This window comes from Humulus lupulus, chromosome 9, assembly GCF_963169125.1.
Source record: "Humulus lupulus chromosome 9, drHumLupu1.1, whole genome shotgun sequence".
In the NCBI taxonomy this organism is placed as follows: domain Eukaryota; kingdom Viridiplantae; phylum Streptophyta; class Magnoliopsida; order Rosales; family Cannabaceae; genus Humulus; species Humulus lupulus.
In genome coordinates this window covers 154,095,525-154,101,524 of record NC_084801.1, presented here as the reverse complement: position 1 = coordinate 154,101,524, position 6,000 = coordinate 154,095,525, and positions in this window count along the sequence as shown.

Genomic DNA, 6,000 nt, shown 5'->3' with positions numbered 1-6,000 from the left:
AATCGGTAAAGCTAAAATATAGTGGAGGAGACTGGGAAGAGCGTCCAAAAATGTATTGGTTTTGATACTAAGGAGGTTATTGCGACGACACATGTGGCAGATACAGTGGAGGAGGCTGGTACTGCTGTTGTGGCGGATACTGTGAAGGAGGCTGGTACTGCTGCTGTGGTGGTGTATGAAGGTCAAGATGGGCAGTGTTACTCTAAAAAGACGAACCACCTTCAGATTATGGTGGCAAATACCTCTACAGAAAACTGTCAAACCGTGGGTCATACAGATTACTGGGTTGCTCAGGTACCACCTTCTGAATAGTCTCACGCATTGCCTTCATCATCAAAGCCATAGTAGTCATATCTTCATTAGACGTACAAGTAGTATTTGCTTGGGACTGACTTTGATCTGTAGAGCTGGAGGTTGTCTTTCTTGCCTTCCCTTTTGCCCTATAACCCACTCCTCTTTGGTAGTTAGATCTCTCCCCGAGTACTTTACTTAGTATCTCGTATTGATTGACCGGGGATGAATCAAAGCTAGATACATTAAGAGATCCTTCACTCTGTTGTTGACTCTGCCTCTCAAGCTGTGACCTCTGAACCTCTGCCGCCATTTTTTCCTGTATAAAGATAACATTATAAAAAAAAAATTAGAAACATTAGAAACAAAAAAACAATACTATTCACTTACATAATCTTGGTGAGCTGCCTCATTGACAAAAGATTTTGTCGATTTTTTCATATGAGCATCCCTCTAAGTATCAGCAACATGCACATCTGGGTTCTCCTATACAAATGTAAACAAAATGTTTTAGAATGTGTTATTTTATAAAATTAAATTAACATCTTCACTTACATATTCGTGATGCTTAGCTGGCAACGACTTTGTGCCTTGTGTTGTTACATACTTCATTTGTTTTCTGTTTGCTTGATTTTTAGCGAAACGAGCCAAAAATATTTCGCTAAAAAACAATTCACAAATATTCCTCCAAGCCTCCTTAGTACAATGGTCAGGTGGCTTAGAGAAGACAATCTCCCAATCTTCTGGTCTAGCATAATGATTTTTTAAGTGTCTATGTCTATTGTTCTTTCTCTCGCGATATATTTTGGCCATCTCCTTATAGACAGTTGCTAGAGCAGACTCACGTTGTAGATGACCATCTATATTATAGTAATACTGCATTAAGAAAAAAAAATAGATTACTATGTAAATAATAAAAATAAATAATGAAAAGTACAAGATTTGTAATTTTCTTACCCTCATACGATCAAGCACTTGATCCTTAAACTGTTGAGGTAAATCAGCAAAATCCAAGTAATGTCTCGAACACAATATGGTAACTAGAGTGCCCAACATGCGAATAAAAGCTTGATCCTTCTGCCCAACCACTTTGTTCGTCACAGGATCAAGCTCTAGATCCAATGGTTTCCGGGCTTTTTTCCTTCATTCTTCAAGAACATTATTACTAGCAAGGCCACGACTTTTTCTTCTCGTCGGCATGGCTTTAAAATTTATTAACAATAACCAGTATTAGTATTGTTGTTATATTTCTCTAACAATATAATTTCTAAAAAGAATTTTGATATGAAATATTAACCTGACTCGCAAGATGATGGTACCCTAGAAGGATATGGCGGGTCTTGACCCCCACCATCTCCACCGTGATAGGTTGCTATATCAGCTAACATTATACTTCAATTTAAAATTTATTAGTTAGTAATTAGCAGTAAATTAAATTAGAAGTATATCACGTTCAATTCATATTAATAATAATTACAAAAAAAAACTTATTATATTTCAATATATAGTTCTGTTACACAAATAGAAAAACTAAACAGAGTAATCACTATTATTTCCATCAGTAATCGGAGACACATTTTCATCTTCACAAAGCTCAACTAACAATTCGTCCTCTGCATCTGCGACTTCCTCATGTTCTGACATATCAGCTTCGTCGTCACCCTCTTCATCAGCTCCAACATATGCAACAGGTTGATCAGATTGCATAATCAACTCTCCGAGGTCCACAGTCAACACAAAATTTGATGAACTTGTTTCATGTACAACATCAATAACATCATTAACCTCATCAGAATTGTCCTTAATGTCCCAAATTTTTCGATGATTCACATCTTCTACAACTTTCCAATCACGACCTCTAAGTAGATCATCAAGATAGAAAACTTGCTTAGCTTGACTAGCAAGTATATACGGCTCATCTTTGTACCATTCACCATTGACGTTTATACTGGTGATATTATTTTCAATGATTGTTTTCTTCATTATTGGATTTTTATTAAACCATTTACACCGAAATAATGCCACTGTATATGCACCAGTGAAAGATAGTGTCACTACTTCTTCAAGCGTGCCATAATAATTAAAACCTTCTGTTCCGGCAACAGACACTCCACTATTCTGTGTGGTGCGCTTTTTATCTCGGTCGTGTGCAATAAATCGAACACCATTGACTATACAACCTTGGTAATAGGTTGCCAAATGATCTGACCCAGATGCTAAATCTAACAATTCATCACCATTTTCCAAAGACCCAAGCTTGTGCAAGTCATATATCTAAATACATAAAACGGTATTAGATTCCCAAAATAAATCATTAAGAAAATGAAAGTTCAAAGTTCAAAGCTACATTCTTATGAAACCACGAATAAATTTTTTTCCTATGCAAATGATCATGATCACCATCTGGGTATTTTTGTCTAATCTCTTGTAAGTGTTCGCTGTTAATTAGAATAGTGTTACGATTCTTGATAAAAAAAAAAACTCATAATAACCACACATGTTCTAATTTAAAAGGAAATAAACTTACTCTAAATAAGGCTCAATTTAAGGAGAATTCTCAAATATGAACCTGATATCGCCCAATAACTCCTAAGCGGTCACAGTAGTAATCGGGCTATGTCGTATCCATAGAGAGGTAAAATACAAGTAAAAAGAAAGATTAGTAAATCAGAAATAATAAACTTTTAAATAATGTAACTTTGAACAAGAATATAAATATTAAATGAATAAAATCAAGGAATTATAATCAGAAAGAAAATATGGAAGACATAAGTTTCATTCATGCAAACATATATATATTTTAATAAAATTGATTCATTCTACTCAACTATAATTCTACACCATTAATTATAGTTGGAAAAAATATATAATAAAGCTCACCTTAAAATATGTTCTTTAATTAAATTATACTAACTTATAATTTTAAACACCTATCATATTATATACCTTAGAGCGACAAAATACCAATGGCAGAATGCAGTAAAAAGCATATAATATAACAAATATCCTAAATTAAATTAAAAGCCTAAATTACATAAGAAGAGCATGACTAAACTTATGTAAAAGACACTAACAAATTTAGAATAAAAATTAGAAGAAAATAAATTTAATTGTAACAAATATATAGAAATGAAGAACAAAATAAAGAATCAATATATTAAAAATATAATGTGAAATATGAACTTCACTCTAACCTTTCCACAAGAGAATTTAGCCTAAAATAGGCATTGTTTTCACTCAAAGTAACGTAAAAGAAATGAAAGAAAAATAAGAACAAAAATTATTTTCTCTCTCACTATACTCTCCACACTTAATTCCACTACCTGATGATTTTTTCCCTACATTTAGTCCTCTATTTATAGTGAAAATTAGACCCAAAATGTGTATTTACGTGCATTAGGTAGTGGAGAAAGTGGCTTCAAAATTTGATGGAAAAAGGAACAAGTGGGACATGTGTCGGCCTTGGATTGGCTAAGGAAAAATGCTGCTGGTGGAGTGGGAGACAGCAAGGCGACGTGGCAGAATCTGATTGCTCGGCCAGCTGCGCGTCAGATGGCGTCAGGCGGCATGGGGACAGCTGTTGGCGCGTGCGGGCTTCGGCAGGCTGTGGTTAGGCACGTGGGGGACAGAGGCTCACGACAGGGGATAGGTGGCGTGCTCAGGTTGGACGACGCAGCAAGAGGCGTCAGTCGTGGCAGGCATGGTCGGGCTCGGCTTGGCTCGGCTGGGCTTCGGCGCGATAAGTGGGTCGTCCCAATAAAAGTTACGAACCTCGACCAAAAATTTACATTTATCTTGTGCACTCCATGCAGTTGGAAGTTCGCCAGTCACTAAGTAATTAACAATATGAGCGTACCATGGCTTAGTGACTGCGAAGAGATGTTCATCAGGGAAGTCATCTCGAATGGCTGGGCCATCAGCGGAATCAGAAAATTCAAGACGAGATAAGTGGTCCGCTACCACGTTTTCAACTCCTTTCTTATCTTTTATGGTCAGATCAAATTCCTGTAACAGAAGGATCCACCTAATTAAACGCACCTTAGCATCCTTTTTGGAAAGGAGGTATTTTAAGGCGGAATGGTTCGTAAAGACTGTGATAGGTGAACCAATCAGGTAGGAACGAAACTTGTCAAGTGTGAATACTACCACAAGTAAGTCTTTTTCAGTGGTAGAATAGTTCATTTGAGCACTGTTAAGAGCTCAGCTTGCGTAATAGACAACGAAGGGCTTCCCTTCCCTTCTTTGACCTAAGACGACCCCTATAGCATAATTGCTAGCATCACACATGACTTCGAACGGTAAGTTCCAATCTGGTGGCTGAATGATAGGGGCAGAAGTGAGTTTTGCAACAAGCATTTGGAAAGATTCCTCACACTCAGGTGTCCAACTAAACACAACATCTTTTGCTAGGAGGTTTGACAAAGGGCGAGCAATTGTCAAAAAATTTTGTATGAACCTCCTATAAAATCCTGCATGCCCAAGAAAAGATCGAATGTCTTTAACAGCCTTGGGGGTGGGCAGCTTTGATATAAGTTTAATCTTTGATTGATCAACCTCAATTCCTTGTTCTGACACGACATGCCCCAAAACTATGCCTGATGGCACCATGAAATGACACTTTTCCCAGTTGAGTACCAAGCCTTTTTCTTTGCAACGTTTAAGCACAGACTCTAAATTGAGAAGGCTTGACTCGAAGGAATCTCCAAAGACTGTCAAATATGCTCGATCATACATTTCTCGATCATATCACTAAATATGCTCATCATGCATCGCTGGAAAGTGGCTGGAGCATTGCACAGGCCAAATGGCATGAGCCGAAAGGCAAAAGTACCAAAAGGACAAGTTAATGTGGTCTTATCTTGATCTTCTAAGGCAATATAGATTTGGTAATACCTTGAATAACCATCAAGAAAACTATAGAAAGGATGACCTGCCACACGTTCCAATATTTTATCGATGAATGGAAGTGGAAAATGGTCTTTGCGGGTGGCTGCATTTAATTTTCTATAATCAATTCACATGTGCCACCCAGTTGTGACCTTGGTAGGAACAAGTTCCCCTTTTTCATTTTGTACCACTGTTACCCCAGATTTCTTGGGAACAACCTGAGTTGGACTGACCCATTTATTGTCAGCAACATGATAGATTATGCCAGAATCAAGAAGTTTCAAGACTTTAGTCTTAACTACTTCCTTCATCGTTGGGTTCAATCTTCTTTGAGGGTCACGATGTGGTATAGCCCCGTCTTCCAATTGAATGTAATGGGAGAAAATTAAATCACTAATACCTTTGATGTCAGCTATTGTCCATCCTAATGCATCTCTTTGTTCTTGCAACACATTGATGAGTTGGCGTTCTTGTGTGGCATTGATCTTGGAGGATATTATGACAGGAAAAATGTCGTCAGCTCCCAAGAAAACATGCTTAAGACCCTTGGGAAGTTGTGCCAACTTCGGTTGAGGATCTTGTTCAATGGATGGTTTTGGTGTTTCTTGATCTTGAGGGAGTTCCTCAAATATTGGATTCCAAAACATGGTTCTTCTAGCTTGTGAGTGTTTGACGATTTCAGGGTTGATTTTAGACTCATCGGGCTTAGAACTTTCTGAAATTTGGAAGAGGTGATTAAAATGACTAGACGTGTATTTCGATTCGACCTCTTCCGGAATAAGTGTATCGATCAGATAGGATTGGAAACATTCATCGTTATCA